A 24,413-nucleotide genomic window follows, 5' to 3' on the forward strand; every position below is an offset into this window, starting at 1 on the left:
GTTTCTCGATGTTCTCAAAGTGGTAGTAATGGCTCAATAATACAACAAAAAAAAATGTTACGAATTCTTCAGGTCCGTCTTGACGTCTTGCGTAGGACGACTATCGGTCTTTCTGCTACCAACCACACGATTTTAGGACTTAAGTACGTATCTATACTGTACGTACTTCTGCGATACGTACTTTGATCCTACGTACTTTTGCTTACGTACTTTTGTCCTACGTACTTTAGTGATACGTACTTTTGTCCGTAACCCCATCCACACGGCGTCGACACAGATGGCGCAGTGATCGCCGACTTAATGATCTATCTAGGTGGCGCGGCCATCGCCTGATGCGCCGGTCCTGGGTGCAAGGTCTGAGGGAGAAAACAGAAATTACAGCTTTTCAGATAATCACTATATTTTTTACAAAGACCTGTTCATGTTATAACTAAAGCATGTGAAGTTAACTGTTTAGCAAATGCAGAGGGATGAATGGATACTAAATCTGGTCTAGCTGAGTTGAGAGCCACCTAGGCAATTTATTCCCTGCCAAGAGTCATCTACAGCAGAAGAGTAGAACCATTGCTTTCTGATACTGGCGCCTCAGGTCGCGGCTGACGGGGGACCGGGAAGGGGAATGGAATGCAGCATGCATCCGTCAAGGTGTAGGCTTATAGACCACCGGGTGTAATTGGAACTTTACCGGCCCTATCGGCATCCTCGCGTATATGTATACACATCAAGGTGGTATGTGAATTGCGAACCCTGTCCGTTTTGCTCCTTGAGCTAGAGATTTGCAAAAAGGAAAGCGCGTGCAGCATGCTTCATTACAGTATGCAGAGACTGGTTCCTTTTAACCCTCGCCGGCACAGGCCATTTTGAGTCCTTCGACGGCACAAGGGGGGGGGGGTGGTACGACCGCCCCCCCCCCTCGCGTTTGGCCCCTGATGGAGCTAGAGCTTCGCGGAAAAAAACGAGCGTGTTGCCCGTCACGAGAGGAAGCCAATGATACCCAATTTTAAGGTCCTAAGTCATCGGTTGACCTTCCAGGTCAGGTCAATGACCCAAAAATCGGGATTATCTGGACCTGTTAGAAAGTCGTAAAGCGTGGCTGATATGGGGTTTTCCGTGGTGCTGATCACGAATATCGTGTTAGTTTTGATCACAGATGATGTCTTTAAAGGTAGTGTGCCATCTTCCAATGATTTCCCATTTTATTTTTCCTAGGATAAGAAGCTTCTGTTTTTACCTAATATCGCAAAAAAAAAAATCAAAAATGGGCCTGGAATAAGTGTCTTTTTTGCCTAAAAGTTTATCGGTTTTTCGATATGTATAACAACTGTAGTGGGCTGACCTGCAAACAGGCGTCGGCAACAATCGCGAATGCGGCGCACATGTGACAATAAGCAAAGGTCATTATAGAGTTACGACGTACGGGAATGAGTTATCAGCTGTCTAATCGTAGACAACGCAATGTCGAACTTAAACTGTAAGCCTGTATTGGTATTGTTTCTTTAATTTGGCTGTCGAACATTAATTTGTGGTTTGAAATATGATTTTATGTAAAATAATTGATATGAAACAGCCGTCTCTTAAGTTATGACCCCATTTCACCACACGCAAGTGGCAGAAATGACAATGATCAGCTAACGCATTTTTCTTGGCCGATGTCAGAGCGCGCGGCCCGACGCACCACGCGTATTTGGAAATTCCGACCTCGACGAGCATCAGAAGCCACCTAACAGGCGTGTTCGAAACCGCAGGAGATGATGATGAACGGGTTTATCGAAACTTGATTGGATGAGCCTATCGGTAATAGCGATTTTAGTGTGTGCATTTATTGTTCATAGTGGTGTGAAATGTGGTTCGGGTACGACCGACAACCGGTCGGGGCGAATTTCGCACTGGGGTACTCAAAATTTGAAGAATTTAAGACGTTTCCATGAGTTTTGAAGGTATGGATAAGTTCTAAAAATCCGGTTCTCCTTATCCGGGTCATTAACTCCATATGGTCCAGGAAAGCTGGCACACTACCTTTAAGCATTTAAACCAGGTCGGGTCAGGTCAGGTCAGGTCAGGTCAACCAGTAGGAGTTGTGACGGGTATTTGTAGTAGGTGTCAACCACCTCCGACAGCTTCGTAACATGCTACAAAGGCACCAAAACTACTTCGTAAATGTTCAAATGGTTGCTAAATTCGAATTCAGCTCCAAAAACTAGCTTAGAAACATGTAAAACTCGAAAAAGTGAACCGAGGTCACCAAAGGTCAATGACCTGACCTGACCTTCAGGTGACCTTGACACCCACCCTAATGCATGGGAGCAACATCAGCTCACATGTTTGAACGTTTGAAACCACGAAAAGCTTGCAAACGCGCGGCTAATGCGAGCCGACATACGCCGAATCGCGATTTCGGCCAAACATGGTCATTGGTCACGGAAAAGAGGTTACAACTTACAAGTCGAAGGTCATTGCGGTCAGGGTCATGAAATTTTCAGGGTAGGTGTAAAATTGATCAATGCGAAGGTACTGAAAGTTTCGTCGCGATCGACCGCTTTTTACGCGAGTTATTCGCGAAAAACCTTAGAGGGGGTTGCATCACCCCCCCCCCCCCCTGTGCCGGCGAGGAAGGGCTCACATTTTGGTGAAAAGCTACACGAAACAAACATTCATACTTCATAGAGTTGCAATTTTGGGACTACCGCGTGCTCTGCTCAACCACGTCGAATAATCATAACTGTCTTTTATTAAACCCTATCTGAAGGGCTCTCTGGACTACGTTAACTGGTGGAGGGGGGTCGATTCAGCCCCCTTGATATCTCAAAAAGTAAACGTCCGATCTTGATGAAACAAACGCCATTCGATTCCTCTTATCGTGAACTTTCAGATTGACAATAGACAGCAAAAAAAGATGAAAATTTGGGTCATTGATGCAAAATTTTTCTGAGAAAATGCGTTTTACACCTCATCACTAAAAATGCTATAACTTTTTTCTGTTTTGACTTTTGACCGATTTTGATGAAACTTGAGGGGACCCTTCTTCATGAACTGGGCCTTCAATCATATATATATATATATATATATATATATATATATATATATATATATTATATCCCGCGTCCCGTGGGGGGCAGAATCTGCCCTCCTCCCGTTTTTCGCCAATAACTTCTAAACGCGTTACGCCAGCGGCGTCAATCTTTCAGTACCTGATCATATATGAATTTAACACGTTTCCTGAAAATTTGAGCGAAATTTCCCGAAAATTTGAGCGTTGGAAATTTTTTGAGAAAGTGACGTTCAAGTGACGTCATGTCCGCCATTGTCGCCTCAGAAATGGCAAAACTTCAAACGCCGCTAGTATCTTCATTTTTAAAGGAATCAAGACGTAACAAAAAAAGGTTATACGTGATTCTACTTTGTCTATCAAATGGCTATCTCGGTTTATTGAAAATTTTGGATTTCGGCCCAATTTTTTTTATAAAAAAAACTGACTTCTTTGGGAAAATAATTACAAAATCCAAAATTTTGAATGTATCGAAAAAACGGAATATATGTCATAGGAGTGGTCTATGTGCACCTACATACCAATTTTTAGAAGAATCGGTTCGAAAATGTGGGAGTTATTCAAAATTTTATGACGTCACGACACACACAAATTTTGAAAAAAAAATGAATTTTCTGGAAGTTCTAGACCTCGTACGGAAACAAAAATAGCACCTTTCGATTTCCCATGAAAAACTGCATCAGGTAGACACCTTATTATGTCTTAACAACCAATTTCGAAATTTGACCTCACTTGACCTGACCTTGACCTGACCTCGACCTGAACTTCATTCAGATGTGGTCCATATCACTTATTTAGTGTGCCTTTTGAATTCTATGAATAAAATGACCTATAAAACATCTGTCGCACATGCCCTTTTCTATATTTTGTTTTTGGTGGCCTGACCTGACCTGACCTGACCTGACCTGACCTTGACCTTAACCTTTGAATGATATTGTTTGCAACGAATATTGTCCTGGTAGCCCAAGAACACGTTTTGGGCAATCAGTCTCAATCCATTCTTCGGCAACTACGGTTTAGTGTGCCTATTGAATTCTATGAATAAAATGACCTATAAAACATCTGTCGCACATGCCCTTTTCTATATTTTGTTTTTGGTGGCCTGACCTGACCTGACCTGACCTTGACCTTAACCTTTGAATGATATTGTTTGCAACGAATATTGTCTTGGTAGCCCAAGAACACGTTTTGGGCAATCAGTCTCAATCCATTCTTCGGCAACTACGGTGCAAGGCCGATACTGTAGAAACTTGCATTTTGTACTCTTGACCTGACCTTGACCTGACCTCTGACCTACTTGAGCAAAACAAAATGGCTCTTAAGATCCGCCATGTTGAGAGCTTTCGATTGCCGTTTTCCCCGTCTTTCTACGACCATCAATTCGGAAGTTAGACAGGGGGGGGGGGCAGAATCTGCCCCCCCCCCCAGCATGGTGCGTCTGGCTGAATAGCCCAGCGGGGCGCGTGATATATTCCAGTATCTTGGATATTTTAAAAATCATGGGCGGATTCAGGTAAGCTAACTTGGGATGATATTTTGAGTTTTTGTCATGGTATGTCATGTGTCTTATGACGTGATGTGTCATATATCATGTAAAATATGCAACGTGAGCACAAAATACACGTTTTCGTTAACCCTCGCCGGACCTATGGGTTTTCTACATACGCGCCGGCCGAGGGGGGGTACGACCCCCCCTCGCCGTTTCGCCCATGGTGGAGCTAGTGCGTCGCGGAAAAAACGAGCGTGTGCACCGTTACGAGACGCAGAGATTGGTACCCGATTTTAAGGTGCTAGGTCAACCGGTGACCTCTGAGGTCAGGTCTAGTGCCCCAAGGTACGGTTCAGTTGTTGGTGAATAACTTCGCAAAAAAAACGGCCGCAGAGCCGCGATTTTGGCAGCATCGTGTTTGCCTCGCTCAGGCGCGTCGAATTATATACTTTTTGTTTGGGTGAGGTCAACTTTGGCCGAAGGAGGTCATGTCGCATATCATTCGATTCGGCAGGTCTTTCTTGAGTTCATTGGTGGCTTTCCGGACTCGCTAGCTCAATTTGATCGGGAGTTATTGACAAAAAAGTAATATGACCTTGATGACGTCATAAATGACGTCACGAAAGGTCAGCATTGCAAAAGTGACGCATCTAACCTTGCAAGGAGTCATGAACTCATGATTCTGTGTGTCTGCGATAGTTGGAGATCGTTCTCGGCGCCAGAATAGCAGTCCTCATTTTTCCCCATTGACTTATAATGGTGAGGTCACGAAAATGACCTGACCTCATATGACCTTTAGGAAACATCCGAGATATACAAGTTGTGAGACTCGTAATGGATACTGGATCCTGCAAGTTTCATTTCCCTGTGAAAGCTCCTCTGGCAGTAAGGGCGTTGCGAAGCTGCGACATCTGAAGACCGTGCAGAGGTTCACTTATGACGTCATAGGTCAGTGACCTGACCTAACCCGAAGATGCGGTTGTTTCAAAAGATCTGGCTTGAATCAAAGGTTAGGTATGCCAAGTTTCAGCTCACTATCTCCGGCGTGTTCGGAGCTATCGCGAAAAAAAACTATGGGGGCGGCGCCCCCCCCCGCCCCTTCTCGGCCGGCGAGGGTTAACCCGCGCCCCACTGGGGGGGGGGGGCTATTCATAGCCCCCTCCCGTTTTTCTGCAATAACTTCAAAACCACTTGACGTATCGACGCCAAACTTGCAGTACCTTCGGCTGCATCAATTTGACACCTTGTGTCAAAATATGAACTTTGTAGCTACCATAGGTCGGCCGGAAATGACGTCAGAGTGACGGCATGTTTGGCCGATTTCGACGCAAAACATTGAACCACGGCAATCGCTCCCAAGAGCTCAGTTTTTAAGCTAGATCCATTTTCTTTGCATGAGAGGACTCAGAATAGACTGCGCTATCAAACTGCTCTCTCGGATTTTCGAAATCCTGAAAATTTCGAAAATTAAATATAATAAAATTCAAAACTTATATTTTTACATTTTTTTCAAAACGTTTTTGACTTTTCGAAAAAAAAACGAATATATGTGATAGAACGCATTATTATGAACGACTCTAGCAAGTTTTAACTAAATATCTTCAAAAATGGCCAAGTTATACGCATTATTGCAAAAAAATTCACAATTATTATTTTTTCAAATCAATTTTTCAGCACGTATTTGACATCGTACGCCAATATAAACAGCACCACCGTGTTCCTGAGCTCAAACTGCAGCCAATAGACGCCTTTTCTGTTGAAAAATTTAAACTTCAAAATTTGACCTTTTTTGACCTGAAAGTGACCTTGAGTGACCTAAGCTAAATTCGACTCAAAATGACCTCGAATGACACAGACGACATCAAATTCGAAATCTTTGGCCTAAATGGACCATAAAACATGTGTCACGTGACCGACGCATGATATAATATTTTCGTGACCTGTGATGACCTGACATTGACCTGAAAATCAAAGTACAAGTTTGGTACCCTCAGGGTATCTAGAGCATCTGTTCACGAGTGTGTGAACCAAAAATGAGCCTGATCTGACTTGTAAGACGGCGGCCAGAGCCCAAGACGTGAACAAGCCAAAATGCTAATAATTTTTACTTTGACCTGACCTGTGACGTCATCGGTGACCTTGAGGTCAATGAAATTAGGTAACGTTCGACAGTTTTTCCGGGGCTATCAGACGCCGTTTGAATTTTGACGATCGGCCCAGTAGTTTCGGAGTTAGGAGGGGGCTATGAAGAGCCCCCCCCCCCCCAGTAGGGCGTGTTATACGCAGACCCCAGTGGGGCGCGGGTTAAAGGCCACCACACTGGACCTTGCATGCGGGTTGTGAGTTTTGGGTTTTCGGGTTTCTTCAAAATCAAACAATACAATCTAAGCTGAGTGACCCACACTACCATCTAACAAGCGAGCTTGCTGCTTGCATGTTTTTTAGCTTGCGAGCACCTTGTATCGCATTCCAAAAGTTTTTTTTTGTCAACTTTCGGTTTTCCTCGCTGCGAGGTGTGCGAGTTCTGTGAGGTTTGCAGGTTTTTCGTTGGAGTCGAGTTTGGGTTCGTTGCTCTGGTATTGCGACTATATGTAATTTTCTGGAGGCGTACCGGCTTCATTGCATTCATGAACTTACCATAAAGGAACGGTCTAATTACTCTATGAATTAGTATTGTGCCCACAAACTCAAAACCCGCAAACTCGCAACCCGCATGCGAGGTCCAGTGTGGGGCAGCATAGGTGGATTCAGGCACGCAGTATATTGATATTACCCCTCTTTCTCAGATACCTGGATCCGCCTACCCCAATATTTCCATTGTAAAATGACATCACATAGTCTAAAGGTGCATACATATGACGGGTGGTGCCACTGATCACCAGTAAAAACCTAAGTAAGTCGCTACTTAGAGGCAAATGTCGGAATAGTCAAGGCTGGACCAAAACTACCCCGAGAAACTCGTTCTGGAGACGCTTCTGCGCAAGCTAGAAACTTAAAAATTTGACACAATGTGTCAAATGAACAGTAAAGATAAGTCACCAAACTTCGAGACCCTAGCTTAAGTGGTTTCCCGTCGAGAGGAAAAAAACTAAAGGTGGGACCGAATCGCCCCCCCCCCCCCCCCGGCCCCGCCCCCTCCACCACCACCAGTAATACGGTTAAGAAAAGTAAATATGAACGTTGAACTCGGGCCATATTCAGCACCGTTCGGATCACGAAGCTTATGGAGAGAATCCATGTAACAAATCATCATATTTTGCAGCTCATTTTGCGCTTGAAATTAGGACTTTCCCGACCCCATAGTTCTGCATGTTTACGAGTTATTCACACACAAAACAACTGTAATAGCCTCGAGCAGCCTTAGTAACGCAATATTGGACATTCTGTAAGGTTCCCAATACAAAACCTACATGAACACGCTGCACGAGCCTTGCACGAAGTGTATACGCGATAGATTATTTATTCTTGAAATATTGAAATATGTACCTAATCTAAAAACGGTGCCTAAATGGCAATTTTCATCAAGTTTACCAGTTCCTTTTTTTACCTGTTGCTTGGAGCGGTAGGTATTGCAAGTAATACAGCGTTAACATGCCTTTTCGTTCGTCTCTTAAAACGGATTTCCAGCACTAGAGAGCCAAGGGCTCGCCGGCACAGGTGGGGATGATGCACCCCCTAAGGTTTTTTCGCGAATAACTCGCGTAAAAAGCGGCCGATCGCGACGAAACTTTCAGTACCGTAAAGTGGGGCTATTTGAAACGGATTTTACAGTTTTTGGCCTCTCCCTTCAAAACGGTTGATATTTCCTATAGCATATAAATTGCAAAAAACGTAGTCCTCTGTAACCGCTTTCAGATAGGCCCGTTTTGGTTCAGCTAGTAGCCATAAATAAAGTTATTTGTCTAATTGAAGCCTGTCTCAAATAGCCCCATAGTAGCCGTTTTCACGACGGGCTATCCGGCGAATGCACCTGATTTGACCAAATCTGCACCTAATTTCTTTTACAGCAAATATCTTCATTTTATGAATTTATTTCAGTGTTTTAATCGATGATGCTCTCTGATAATATCACAAAGCAGGCATATAAGCAATTAGTGCAACCCTAGCTGATAGCTGCTAAGAGACACACTGAACCTGATTTGACCAAATCTGCACCTAATCTGTACCAGATGTGCACCAAATGTGTACCAGATGGCCGTCGTGAAAACGGCTAGTGTGGGGCTATTTGAGACAGTTTTGGTTGCAAGGAAATTAAAGAAAGTTGGTCAAGCTAGGGATATTTCTTTTAATGCCATGCGATTGGAAATTAAATTTTGATACTTCTGGCATAAAGTATTTCTTTCAACTACAGTTATATAGCCCTTATTATCGACATTTTCGTTTTTCGTTGGACATAGCACTTCGGTCTGATAAAAAATTATATTGCTTTATGCTAGGGCTGTCATAATATGATGTGACCCTAAGCTTTAAAAATCACAGGATTATTAGGGGAGAGCGGGGTCAAATGTAACACGGGGCAATTGTAACAGTGCTAATAATTCATAAACTTACCAATAGAATGAGCTGATGTTCAGACCGAAAATGCGTAATTCTATGCAGCCTTTCCCAACGGAGTTTGAAGCGAAAGTGCCGGGTATGTCGATGGCTATGCACAGTAATGTGTTTTTGAGAGCATTTTGTAGATTTTTATGCCGTTATATTTGATTAGCTCATTCCCGCGATTGAAAAGATATAGACTTCAGACTTTGTGTAAGCGTTGGCAGGCTTGTTGTCGATAAATTGAAAGCATTAAATGCTGCCTACATGCAACATCTTTTTGCACCAGTTTCGTCTAAAATATGTCAAGGCGCGACGGGGACAATTGTAACATTTTTGCAGGGGTCAAATGTAACAGGTTATAGGTCAGTGGCCATTATGTCAAAGTCGTCAAATTTTCAAGGGAGATGAAACATTGCTAGAATTAAGAGAACTGTAAGTTTTGTCGCAATCGGCAGCTTTTTACGCGATTTATTTGCGAAAAACCAAGGGAGAGGAGGTCCATCCAACCCCTGTATAAGTGCGAGGTGTTATGCCTTTTTCCTGAGAAGAACCGTCCCTACCAAGTCTGGGAAGATGAACAAGTGTTCAATACTTTTGTTAAATCAAAGTTTTGGAAAAAAATTGTGTTGCTGTAGCCTGTAAATGAACATGTTACAATTGTCCCCGGGTGGTGTTACTTTTGACCCCGTATCTGGGGTGAATTGTAACAGCTGAATTGACTTTTTCGAACAACAATTTTGACCCAAAAAAGAAGTTATTTCGGAAATGTTTTAACTGCATTTTAAAGACAAAACATCATAGTTTCTGAAAATAAAAGAAAGAGCTTTATAGCTGCAAACGTGTTTGCACCAGATGATAAAATGCAAAAAATGTTACAATTGACCCCGTTCTCCCCTATATAGGACCATTTCTAAGTCAACGACAGTGAAATTTTGAAAAAAAAAGTTGTTGTGTTTATCTGTGGCGGCGCAAAACATATAGGCCGAAAGTTGGTGGGGCTACTTTAGACAGGCTCCCTACTGCATTAAACGCACCGTAATGCATAAAAAAAGGAATACAGTTTTCAAAATGGTTGAATGAATGGCATTCATGATCGATTGTTCCATTGCACATCAACCTGTAAAGAAATAACAGAAAAGTGCTAAACGGTTTTGATTTTATACCGATTTTCCTAGAACACTGCATGCTGTATCGAATGGCCGGTTACCGCACTGCATCAAGTACGGATACCTACTGAAGGCTCACCTAACAGTACGTATGTATGATAAACAACCTTCAATGGTGCCTTCTGGTCAACCAGAGTAGACATGGGCCGATTACCGACCATGTCAGTGACTGATGAAACACATTTTATGCACATATTCATAAAGGTAACTAATATCGTCACAAACTGGATGGTCATATTTACCCTCGCCGGACCTATTGGTTTTCTACATACGTGCCGACCGAGGGGGGGCGGGTACGACCCCCCCCCCCTCGCCGTTTCGCCCCTGGTGGAGCTAGCGCGTCGCGGAAAAAACGAGCGTCGCAGAGATTGGTATCCGATTTTAAGGTCCTAGGTCAACCGGTGACCGCTGAGGTCAGGTCAAGTGCCCCAAGGTACGGTTCAGTTTTTGGTGAATAACTTCGCAAAAAACGGTCGCAGAGCCGCGATTTTGGCAGCATCGTGTTCGCCTCGCTCAGGCGCGTCGAGTGATATATTTTTTGTTTGTGTCAGGTTAACTTTGGGTGTTGACCTCAGGTCACGGTCAGGTCAGCACCCCCAGGTCACGAAGTTGGTCGAAACAGGTCACGTCGCATATCATTCGCTTCTGCACGTCTTCCTGAGTCCATTGGTGGCTTTCCCGGCTCGCTAGCTCAATTTGATCGGGAGTTATTGACGAAAAACTAATATGATCTTGATGACGTCATAAATGACGTCACGCAAGGTCAACATTGCAAAAATGACGCATCTAACCTTGCAAGGAGTGCATCAAATCACGATTCTGTGTGCTTGAGATAGTTAGAGATCGTTTCCGGCGCCAAAATAGCAATTTTCATTTTTCTCCATTGACTTATAGGTAATGGTGACGTCACGAAAATGACCTGACCTCATATGACCTTAAGGAAAAATCCGAGATAAGTAGGTTGTGAGACTCGTAATGGATACTAGATCCTGCAAGTTTCATTTCCCTGTGAAAGCTCCTCTGGTAGTGAGGGCGTTGCGAAATTGCGACATCTGAAGACCGTGCAGAGGTTCACTTATGACGTCATAGGTCAGTGACCTGACCTGACCCGAAAATGTGGTTGGTTTCAAAAGATCCAGCTTGAATCAAAGGTCAGGTATGCCAAGTTTCAGCTCTCTATCTTCAGCGTGTTTGGAGCTATCGCGAAAACAAAACCTATGGGGGGGGGCGGCACCCCCCTCGGCCGGCGAGGGTTAAGTTACCATGTGTAAATATTGCTTGCTGCTAAAAGTACCATGAACCCATGGCCGATTCACCGGTGTTTCTTAGGTCGAACGTTTGATACACCTTAGGCATATGGCGGTAAGTCTTTTCGGATGCATCATATCACCTGTTTTTAGGGCCTTGGCATCACAATCATCAGTTGTATTTGGTAAACGTTGAGGTTTGACGAAGTGGGTATCGTCGGGATTCTGAGACATTAGGTTACACAATCGTCACTACCGTTAACAATAGATAATGTCTTCATGAAAAATGTGCTTATTCCATAAGTAAAACGATAGTTACGATACATTCAGTTGCAAAGTTTTTAAAACTTCAACCATGTTGCGCTGCAGGTAGGGTGCTTTTCGTATAACTTAAATTGTGGTTTTTCTGTATGTCTCATTTAATGCCAAATTTCTTTCAAAAATATTCAAAATTTTCATAAAAAACCCTATCCATGGGATGCATCATTAAATTCCACATCATTCTGATCAAGAATGAAAAGAAAAATCAAACGGTTTTAATTTTACAGCAGTTTTACTCAATCACTACCGTACTGTCTCAATTTTTTTTTTTATAAATCTAGTCCGAACCTTTTGATAGGAAGGATTCACAAGGACAGAGCCACCGCTAAGCGAAGCTTGTTGCGGTGACCCTGCCCTCTGCCCTCCAATCGTGCAATTTCAGTTCTATGGCAGAATTTAGAGTCCAAAGTTTAACGTGCGCACATAGTCGCGCACGGCCGGTCCCCTCACTGACTTCGCCTGGCTACGGCCTGCCACCAACCGTAACCATACCTGTCAGGAGGCCCATAAATGTCGAGCGCCCGTCGCGCTTCGAACCCGGACTGTTATAACCGGGAACGCGTGCTCTCACCACGCGGAGTCCAACGCTCTACCAACTGAGCTACGGGACCGGCAAATAGCCCCACTGTCTCAAATAGCCCCACTTTACGGTACCCTCGCATTGATCAATTTTACATCTACCCTAAAAACCTCAAGACACTGACCCAAATGACCTTTGACCTGTGACCTCTTTTCCGAGACCATGTTTGGCCGGAATCGCGATTCGGCGTATGTCAGCTCGCATTAGCCACGCGTTTGCAAACTTTTCTTGGTTTCAAACGTTCAAACATGTGATTTGATGTTGCTCCCATGCATTAGGATGGTTGTCAAGGTCACCTGAAGGTCAGGTCAGGTCATTGACTTTTGGTGACCTTGGCTCACTCTTTCGAGTTTTACATGTTTCTAGGCTAGTTTTTGGAGCTGAATTCGATTTTAGCAACCATTTGAACAATTACGAAGTAGGTTTGGTGCCTTCGTAACATGTTACGAAGCTGTCAGAGGCGGTTGACACGTACTACGAATACCTACCCGTCATGACCTGTAGGTATACGTCAATACCCGTATTGGTTGACCTGACCTGACCTGACCCGTCGGAATTCGCAGCCGTTTCTGAGTTATCTGCGAAAAAAACACAGGGTGGGCCCTTTGCCCCCCCCCCCCCCAACGGATCGCGGGTTAAAGCAGCCCTCTTGCATAAGAGTGGGCTTTTTCTTGCAATTCGTGTCAACTTGCGAAGCTCTGCACCACTGGAGCGGACATTATGCACCGCATGACCATCGCATGCTGGAGTACCGCACCACTGGACATTAAGCTGATTGTTAACGTGGCCGTCCCGCTAGTCGCACCGAGCGATTTCCAAGTTAATTTATACCGATAACGGGTGGGTTAGAGCTTTGTCAGCCCGGTGACTGAGCTGTCTAATAAATTTGTCCGGCTGTAAATGTGCCACTGGTATCGAGTGAGTTCCAAAATCAGCTGCTGATGTCATTCAGCTGACGAATGGTGGTCACCAGATACAATGTCGTTTAGCTAATTCATATAAAGATATGGTAGGTAGTGCTTCAAATGTGTCTGGATGGGATACACGTGGAACTAGAGCCCTGCTCACTCAGGCATGTACCCCTACTAACCTGCCTGGTGCCGCGCATATTTGCTGACTCGTCAGCTCGCGGTCATATCGAGCTTCAGGTGGATTGGTGAACCAAAATGGCTCACGCGTCACGCTGTGGCCTCGCCAAGGCTGTGGACTACCTCCACACACCGAGTGAGTTCAATGCGCAGAATCTCGTATTGCCATCGAACGAAAACTATCCCAATTATCTGCTTTATGTTTAGCATCATGCCAACTAAAGTTACCACCGATAACAAGACCACCAAAAAGACCAGGATACCTACCAAGTGGTTTCCCATTCACATTGCCCCAAAATACGGTAAATAACTTTTGAAAATACCCATCTCCAATTTTAGTGTTTTCTGGACTAAAATTTTGCGATGAATCCGATGGTGTGGTCCCCGAAATCTGAAAAATTTCCATTTTGGAGATAGCACCTATTTTTTGAAAAATAAATATTCGTCAGGCATAATAGTCCAATAAATTGAAAATATAATGAGTTAATTTTTGTATAACAACACTACATAGAATGTGTCGAACATGAATTAGAGATATCCTATTTTAGCTGAGATAATACTATATCTGCGCAAACATGTACATGAACTAGTACATTAACCCTCATCGGCCGAGAAGGGGTGGGGCGGGTGCCGCCTTATAGGGTTTTTCGCGATAGCACAAAACACGCCTAGGGTAGACAGCTGAAACTTGGCATAACTCATCTTTTATTCAAGCTGGATCGTTTGAAACCAACCGCGTTTTCAGGTCTGGTCAGGTCACTGACCTATGACGTCATAAATGAGCCTCTGCGAGGTCCTCAGATGTTGCAAATTTGCAACGCCCTCAGTGCCAGAGGAACTTTCATGCAGGAAGATGAAACTTACAGGACGTAGTATCCTTCAGAAGTCTCACAACTTGTATATCTCGGATTTAACCTAAATGTCACATGAGGTCAGGTCGGTCACGTGACCTCACCATTATACGTCAACGGGGGAAATATGAAAACTGTTATTTTGGCGCCGGAAATGATCTTAAACTATCCCAAGCACATGGAATCGTGGTTTCATGATCGGACCTTACAAGGAGTGCATGAAACCACGATTTCATGTGCTTGGGACAGTTTACGATCATTTCCGGCGCCAAAATTACAGTCTTCATATTTCCCCCATTGACTTACAATGGTGAGGTCACGTAACCGAACTGACCTCATTTGACCTTTGGGAAAAATCCGAGATATACAAGCTGTGTGACCTCTGGAGGATACTACGTCCTGTAAGTTTCATCTTCCTGTGAAAGTTCCTCTGGCACTGAGGGCGTTGCAAAGTTGCAGCATCTGAGGACCTCGCAGAGGCTCATTTATGACGTCATAGGTCAGTGACCTGATCTGACCTGAAAGGGTGGTAGGTGTCAAAAGATCCAGCTTGAATAAAAAATTAGGTATGCCAAGTTTCAGCTGTCTATCCTCAGCGTGTTTTGAGCTATCGCGAAAAACCCTATGAGGTGGCACCAGCCCCATTTCTTCTCGGCCGGCGAGGGTTAATGTACTATATAGTTCGTTTTTTTTCAAAAGGACGCTGGTTCCAAGTATGTTTTTCGAACAGGCACGTGTTTTAGCCGCCAAAACGAGCAAAAACTGAACCTGAGAAAATCGAACGTCTTGATTAATGATTAATGACCTTACCCTCGTAGTTTGAAAAAGTTAGATCAAAACACTTGTTTATTAATAATTTCGAGCACAGCTCTTCATCAGAATACAAAGCTAAAAATGTCACGATAAAAACGATTTTCACGATTTTTAGCTTTGTATTCTGATGAAGAGCTGTGCTCGAAATTATTAATAAACAAGTGTTTTGATCTAACTTTTTCAAACTACGAGGGTAAGGTCATTAATCATTAATCAAAATGCTTTAATATGATCCTCGCACAAGCACTGAGAAACTTAAAGAAAATCGAACGTCGACTAATTTTAACATGTGATTTCTTCCCGATAATTTCCATATGTGACTTTTGGAACCAGATATGGGAACAGTGGTGACGTCATGCTGTCGAACATGTATTGCAATTTGCAATGTAACGTATAACTATCATGGACGGAACCGCTTACTCGATTATGCTCGGCAACAGTGAAAAACTAAGTTTCACCCAAATTCGTTGACACTTGTCCCACTGCACGGACATTTGGGTGCCTGCTGCCACCAGTGACGTCATTATAGTATGTTCATTTTTAAGAAACAGTTTCCAGCTACTTACCGTGCACAATTTGAAATCGATTATTTTTTCGGTAAGAAATTCTTGGCCAGACACTGAAGCTGCCAAAACTCACGTGAGAGCTTCGATATTGCACTTTGAGCCAGCGTCCTTTTGAGAAAAACTATAGTTTATGTACAATGTACAGGGTGATTCATAGCCATGTGACCTATTTAGTTGATCTCTCTTGAGAAGAGGATTGCATATTTTCGTGTGAAATTTCACGTGCTAGTAGAAAATTTTATGAAGTTTTGTTCTATCTTGGTCTGGTCTGTGTGTATCGCTCAAGATGTACACAGCGCAGCAAAAAGTAAAAATGTGTAATTTGTATAGGTTAACGCAGTCCATCAAGCAAACACAAAGATGTTTCTGCACGTCTGAGGGCTTGCACCCAAGGGAAACTCCAAAGAAGATAACAAAGTCATAGAATCGTTAATCAATTCAAAGCAGAGGGCACGGTTCAATGTTAAACACGGCACAAAAAAAAAATGGTAAGCGAACCCCGGAAAGTTGATTTCAAAGAGCGCTGAGGTCAGGTGGGCGCCACGCTCGCCGGAGCTCAGCGTCGTGGAATTCTTCCTCTGGGGCTATGCAAAGTCCGAGGTCTGTGAGGAGAGTCCCCAGGATATTCTGGGGCTGAAGGATGCCATTGGAGGCTGCTTTGGTTCTATTTCCTTAGAAATGTTGTGCGTCCGCGCCATCGCCAACTTTAGGCTCTGGCGCTGGAGTGCATCCGTCGCCGAGGTGGTCATTTTGAACATCTTGTTTAAAAGAAGCTTGTGAGAGTCGAACGAAAAGTATTTGTGACTGATGCTATACATGGATCAAAACTTCAGATTTGGCTGTTTAATATGGTACTTGGCAATGGCATGTAACACGAATGCATTTCCTGTAGTTTTCATTTATTTTCGGTCACACGGCTATGAATCACCCTGTACATGTATGAGCAGATATAGTATCATCGCAGATAAAATATATCACTAATTTATGTTCGACACATTCTTATGTTGTTACAAATATTCACTCATTATATTTTCAATTTGTTTGACTTTTATGCATGACGAATATTTACTTTTAAAAAATAGGTGCTATCTCCAAAATGGAAATTTTCAGATTTCGGGGACCACACCATCGGATTCCTCGCAAAATTTTGGTTCAGCAAACACTAATATTGGAGATGGGTATTTTCAAAAGTTATTTACCGTCTGTTGGGGCAATGTGCATTCACGGTTGATACCGACTCCCGCCACATTGCCGGCCGAGCGCCACAATTGTGTCGCAATCTGCGCCGGCGGCTAGGGTCGGCGGGGGACCGTTTCGTGCCGAGACGGGTCCCGGGGGACGAGGGAGCCGTGCCGCCGTGGTGAACACTTCACCGCGTCACGGTCCCAGCGCTCGTGAATCTGACTGCGTTAAATCCGCTCCGCCTGCTGTCAGAAATGATTTTAACTGGTGGTCTTTAATCTGGCTGAGTTTTAGGTAGGAATTGTCATGTGATGACGATATTGCGATGACCTTTATAAAGAGGAATTGGTAAGTTTTGTGTCTGCAATGTGTATTTTATGCATAAGCATGGGTATAAGCATGTACATGTGCTACATAGGCATAAGTATAGGTACCCATGTGTAGTTTTGACTCGTATGAATTTATCACAGCACGTTCGCCAATAAATCAGCTACATCGCATAGTTTCCTGCAAAAAGCTGCCAAGGACTCATTGTTTCACACTTTACGACGGAACCCAGCACATAATAGCCGTTCTCATGACGGCCATCTGGTACACATTTGGTGCTCATTTGGTGCAGATTAGGTGCAAATTTGGTCAAATTAGGTTCAGTGTAGCCGTTTTCACGGCGGCCATCTGGTACACATTTGGTGCACATCTGGTACAGATTAGGTGCAGATTTGGTCAAATCAGGTTCAGTGTGTCTCTTAGCAGCCATCAGCTAGGGTTGCACTAATTGCTTATATGCCTGCTTTGTCATATTATCAGAGAGCATCATCGATTAAAACACTGAAATAAATTCATAAAATGAAGATGTTTGCTGTAAAAGAAAAATAGGTGCAGATTTGGTCAAATCAGGTGCATTCGCCGGATAGCCCGTCGTGAAAACGGCTTGTGTCTCCTAGTAGCTATCAGCTAGGGTTGCACTAATTGCTTATATGCCTGCTTTGCCATATTATCAGAGAGCATCATCGATTAAAACACTGAAATAAATCCATAAAATAAAGATATTTGTTGTAAAAGAGATAAGGTGCAGATTTGGTCAAATTAGGTGCACTCGCCGGATAACCCGCCGTGAAAACGGCTATTAACCTTCCAGGCGGTGGGGGGGGGCATTTTTGCCCCCTTTAGTTTTTTCGATATATCTCGAGAACCGCTGCGCCGATCGTCACCAAACTTTCAGTACCCTCCCGGGAGTAGCTAGTGCACATGGTGACCAAATTTTTTCCAAAGGCTATGATAGGTTGGCCGCTAATGACGTCAGAGTGACGTCTGTTTTGCCATTTTCGACCCAAAAAAGGTTTCGCGGGAAGAGATGTCAGGCCTACAGCTTTAGAGATACAGAAAAATGTTCCATTAATAAAAGGTCTGGAATCAAGAGGGCTACAAAACTGCTATTTCGGTTTTTCGAATTTTTTGGATTTTGATCCCTAAAAATCAAAAAATAGATTTTTTGAATATACAGGGTGACACAAAAAAAACGGTCATCACCAAATTTCGAATAACTTCGGAAGTTTTATTCAGATCATCACCAAACTTCGGCCAGTTAAGGTCACACCTATGTAGCATACATCCACCAAGTTTCAAGTCTTCACTACGAATACTTTTAGTACAGTGTGTGTTTTACTGACGCTCCACAATGTGCTCCAGGTGAGTGCCACGGCGCTGCAGGGCGTAGGCACACTTGCATCCGGCGGGCAAAGTTGTCGATAACCCGATGGCTGTGCACTTTACAGAGTGCAATGGCCTCTGGAGACAGTGCTCAGGGGGTGTGTTACCCCTGAAACGTTATTCTTATCGGGTTATCGACAACTTTGCCCGCCGGATGCAGGTGTGCCTACGCCCTGCAGCGCCGGGGCGCTCACCTGGAGCACATTGTGGAGCGTCCGTAAAACACACACTGTACTAAAAGTATTCGTAGTGAAGACTTGAAACTTGGTGGATGTCTGCTACATAGGTGTGACCTAAAGTGGCCGAAGTTTGGTGATGATCTGAATAAAACTTCCGAAGTTATTCGAATTTTGATGATGACCGTTTTTTTTGTGTCACCCTGTAATAGCCAGAAAATCCAAAACGTTTTTTGAATTTCGAAAAACTGGAATATATGTGATAGTCCCTACCGCGTTCTATCTACATAACAAATTTGAGATCAATACCTCTTTTTTTGGCCAAGTTATAGCGAAAAAAACTGTTCAAAATTGATGACGTCAAATTTTCAAACTCAATTTTTAGCAATTCTAGACCTCGTAGCGCAAAACAAAGACCATCATTAGACTCCCCGTGACGAGCTGCATCGAATTGATACCCATTTTATGCAAAAATATTAACTTTGAAATTTGACCTTTTTTGACCTGACCTTGACCTGACCTCCACCAGAAAGTGACCTAAATGGATCGTCGGTGGCGATTGGATTGGATGGATGACTTTTCGTTGCTCCATCTTGGAAAGGTGATTTCTGGGGTTTTTAACTTACGCTGAAGATTGTGATGTAGATCTTCTTGTAGCGTGTTTCATTTTCTGTCAGAGGCCGCAAGCCTAAAATAGCCTCTATTTGAATTATCGTGTAATTTGGATTTATATTAAGTCATTTTTCAAGTAGAAAGTGGCTAATTTTTGCGTCAATTTCCCGGTAAACCGAACTTGATTTTTTCGACCAATGGCACGTGCTTTCAATTAATTAACAAAATAATAATATGTTCTAGTTATCTTGAGTCAAACCATGAGTATTATCATCAATGAGTTGCTCTGCTACATGCTTTGCAAGATTGACAGTGTACCTCTGGATGTGATCTCTAAGATGGTGAGTGACAGCTTTACTGATGATGACGTCGAGGCCGCTAAATGCCTACTATGCGATCATGTCGATGAAGGACTGAGAATTGGTATTCGTCGTGGACAAAATAAGAAGAAGATGTACAATTGATGGGATTGCTAAAATGCTGCTCGAATGTGACAGAGCTAGTCTTCCCAAGTTCGTCGCCATGGATCTATCAAAGCTTCCTCCGATTGCTGTGGACTGCATCGACGTAAGCTCGCTGATGCGGAAACAGCAGCTGATGGAGGTCGAACTGTCTTCAATGAAAGAGATGATCCAAGATGTACTGAAAGCTACAGCGGATACGTCTAAGCGCGTTGAAGAGGTTGCAATACATGCATCTGCTTCTCCTGGACAGGCTCGCGATCTGGCTGAGCACTCTTCGCACTTGTTGAGTGACAAGACGTATGCCGAAGTCGCTCAAGGTGCAGCCTCTCGCCCTCAGGGGGGTGAATGGACAGTTGCGAACCGTTCGAAAAGAGGTACTCCCCCAGCTCGGAAACCGCAGCCTTCTGCTCCAGCAGGTGGCGCTACAGGTGGTGCCGTCGCTGGTCCTGAGGTGACGGCTAGTGTGAAGACCTCCCTTCCTGGTAAGTCTCCTGCTGTGATCGGGGCAAAGAAGGCAGGACCGATAAAGGCCGTGGCAGGGGTTAGGCGCTTCTCCATGTTTATGTCTCGGCTGCCACCGGGCACAGGCGTGGATTCCGTCACCTCTTACGTCCAACAGCAGTCAGGTGCGGAATCGGTGACGGCAGAAAAGCTGCCGACACGCTTCGACAGCTACGAATCGTATCGCCTTGACCTGATCAACCCACCTGTAGATGTGAACTTACTTGACCCTGAACTGTGGGCTCATGGTCTTGTGATTCGGCGGTTCTTCCAGAAACGAAAAACTCTGAATCCTTCTGCGGAGAGGGCACCAGTGCTTCGCTCATAGACATGGTCTCTATCCTGGGGTCTGTACGTACGCTTACGCTTTTCATTTTTATTTTTGTCATGTTGAAGATAAGTTCATATAACTGTAAATCGGCTAAACGTAATTTTGGTGGGATTCATAGTTTGTGTGAAAGTTCGGATATTGTTTTTCTTCAAGAGCATTGGCTCTTTCCGGCAGATCTGGCTACTCTCTGCAATATTCACGGTGATTTCGCTTCTTTTGGTATTTCTTCGATTGACCCATCTGCGGGCTTAATCAGAGGTAGACCGTACGGTGGTGTAGCTGTATTATGGCGTAACTCTTTGGCCTCTCACGTGAAGCCAGTATGTTATGAGGATGACCGGATAGTCGGTTTGGAATATTCGTGTAGTGGTGTAAAAATTCTTTTTGTTGGTGTATATTTGCCTTACAACACAAACCTCAATTTCGACAGTTATGTTTTCTACCTAGGTAAGCTCAAAACGATCATCGATGAATTTGATTCCCAATACGTATGTGTGCTTGGTGACTTTAATGCAGATGTGGTCAAAGGAACTGAGTTCGGTAAAGAGCTTGAGTCGTTTTGTAATGATTCTCGCTTGGTGATAGCGGATATTCAGTACCTTCCCTCAAACACTGTGACACACATTAATGATGGCCATGAGGTGGAGACTTGGTTGGACCATATCGTTTGCACGAGGGGGTTTTATGCTCTTGTTGATAGCGTTACGATTGATCAATCTATTCTCAGTTCTGATCACTTCCCCATAGTGGCCAATATCGATACTCAGTTGCATGAGAATGTGTGTCATGTTTCTGACACTGAACAGAGGTTGAGGTGGATCGTAGACTGGGATTCGCTTAGTCCCGAGGATATCGCAACTTACAGTTCTGCTGTGAATGACGGTCTGTCCCAGCTTACCGTTCCTACCGATCTCTTGCACTGTGATGAGTGTTCAGATACAAAAGAACACTTTGATTTAATTAACCCTCGCACGACCAGGCCATTTCTCATAACACGAACGACCAGGGGGGGGGGGGTTGTTACGACCCCCCCCCTGGCGTTTCGAAACGGAAGGTCGTAGAGCTTAGCGGAAAAAACCAACGGATTGCTCTCAACGAGATCTCGCGATTGGTGGTATATTTTTTTGTCCTAGGTCAACATTTGACCTACTTATGACCGGTCAAAGGTCAAATTTTCCGAAAAAATCAAACTTTTTCAACTTTGCGCAACGATTGCGGCAAAACGGTGAGAGATATTAACTTCAAACCTTCAACAACGTATTCCCCACTCAATTCTGCATCATATATGGTGTTTTTGGTGTATTTACCCTATAAAAGTAAGAGGCCTATTGCTGATGAGTGATATGGTGTCACATCACCCTCCGGTGTTTGTCCCGATTCGTCGGCTGTTGACCACTGCTCCGCTATAAATACTGTAGGTAACGACTCAGAAAAGTGTATTTCCAACTTCCAACAATCAATTCACAGCAAACGATAATTGCTCATATAATCGTTGTAAAACAAATAATTTACGGCTGCACATAACCGTACGGGATGTTGGACCACTCATGACGTCATACCTCTCTAATCTGACATGACCCGGCCACTTTGTTTATTTCAAAAGTTAGTCAATAGATGTCCCAACATGTCTGGAAAGTTCTATTAGCATACATGCACTACTCCACATGCAATCGTAAAAAAGCTGGGGGCGCATTTATCAGACACTCACTTCTCAGAAATGGCGGCGTACGCTGTACCACATATGACGTCATAACTCCGTGACCTGACCTGACCCGGTCAAGTTTCTTGCACCACACGATGGCCAATACTTGCCCCAACATGCATGGGACGTTTCATGACGATCCATTAAACAATGTGGATAGCATCAGCAGAAAACCTCGGGACTCGGTACACACTTCGTGAAAATCCGGCCGGAGGCTGTACCTCTTATGACGTCATAACTCCGTGACCTGACCTGACCCGGTCAATTTTCTTGCACCACACGATAGCCAATGCTTGCCCCAACATGCATGGGAAGTTTCATCATGATCCATCAAACAATGTGGGTATCACCGGCAGAAAACCTAGGGATTCGGCGCACACGTTTGGTAACTGTCGGCCGGAGGCTGTACCTCTTATGACGTCATAACTCCGTGACCTGACATGACCCGATCAATTTTTTTCGGCAAAAGATGCGCAAAGGTTGCCCCAGAGGGTATTGAAAATTTCAGCCCGCTACGACAAGCCGTTTAGCGTGCACTTCGAAAAAACCTCAGGGGGGGGGGGTTGATACAACCCCCCCCCCCCCTAGGCGTTCTAGGGTTAATGCCTACTATGATGAAATAATTAGCTGCTTACAAAAAGCATCTGAGCTCACAATATCGAAGTGCCTAGGATATAAGAAGAAACGTAATATTTCTGGATGGAACGAATATGTTAAAGACAGCCATGACTTACTCTGTGATATTTATTCGTTGTGGGCTTTAATTGGCAAGCCCAGGGATGGGTACATTTACCTGCAATTACGTCTGGCGCGGTCACGATTTAAGTATGCTTTACGGTTCTGTCTTCGGCATGAGAAAGAAATGAGGGCTAAGTCACTAGCAGATAAACTCGTTCAAAATCCTTACAGCTTGTCTGCTTTCTGGAAGGAGGTAAAGAAATTGAATAAGAGCCCTCCACTGTCTCATTCGATTGATGGTGTTTCGGGATGTAAGAATATTGCTGACATGTGGAAGGATCATTTTTCAGACATTTTGAATAGCGTGGATAAGACGGATCGTAAAGAGTATGTCTTAGGGCAGTTTCAGGAGGAAACAAATACTTTCAAGTGTTTCTCAGTCCCTGAGGTTCTGAAATCCATTCACGAGCTTGCATCTGGTCGCTCTAATGGAAATGATGGCCTCAGTGCTGAACATTTTAAACATGCTAGGGTCCCATGTGCCACACACTTGTCTTTGTGTTTGTCTATGATGGTGAGACATGGCTGCATACCGCATTCTTTTGCAAAAGTTGTGCTAACACCTATTGTTAAAGACAAAGCCGGAAAACTGTCTGAAAAGGATAATTATCGTCCAATTGCTATTGCCAGTGTGGGCTCTAAGATATTAGAGAGGGCTATTTTAAACCGATGTTCTGACCAGCTTTCTACAGGCCATCACCAGTTTGGCTTTAAGGAGAACCATTCAACCGACTTGGCCATATATGCTCTAAAGGAGGTCACTGATTACTTTCTGCGAAACAGAAGTCCTGTATTTCTTTGTTTTCTTGACGCCCGCAAGGCATTTGATCGTGTAAACCACTGGACACTTTTTGCTAAGCTGTTAGAAAGGAAAATGGATATTCATCTAGTAAAATTGCTCTGTTCGTGGTACACATCACAACAATTTCATGTGTTATGGGGCGACGAGCTATCAGAGGGATTTACAGTGTCGAATGGCGTAAGACAGGGGGGCATTTTATCTCCTTTTTTGTTCAATGTGTATACTGATGATTTATCAATGCTTCTCGCACAATGTGGTTTTGGGTGCCACTTTCACGGTAGCATAAATCAGAAAATGCTGGATCTTTGTGTTACGTATGCAGATGGTCATGATATTAAGTTCAATACGAAAAAGACCGTGTGTATGACAATTCTTCCTAGAAATTTCCGCGATCTGTACGTACCGTCTGTCACTCTTGGTGGTAGTGAATTGAAGTTTGTTGACTCGTACAAGTATCTTGGATTTCAGCTTACTAACAAAAGCACCAGG

This window comes from Amphibalanus amphitrite, unplaced genomic scaffold (genome assembly GCF_019059575.1).
Source record: "Amphibalanus amphitrite isolate SeventyFive unplaced genomic scaffold, NRLGWU_Aamphi_draft 000517F_arrow, whole genome shotgun sequence".
NCBI classification, from domain to species: Eukaryota; Metazoa; Arthropoda; class Thecostraca; order Balanomorpha; family Balanidae; genus Amphibalanus; species Amphibalanus amphitrite.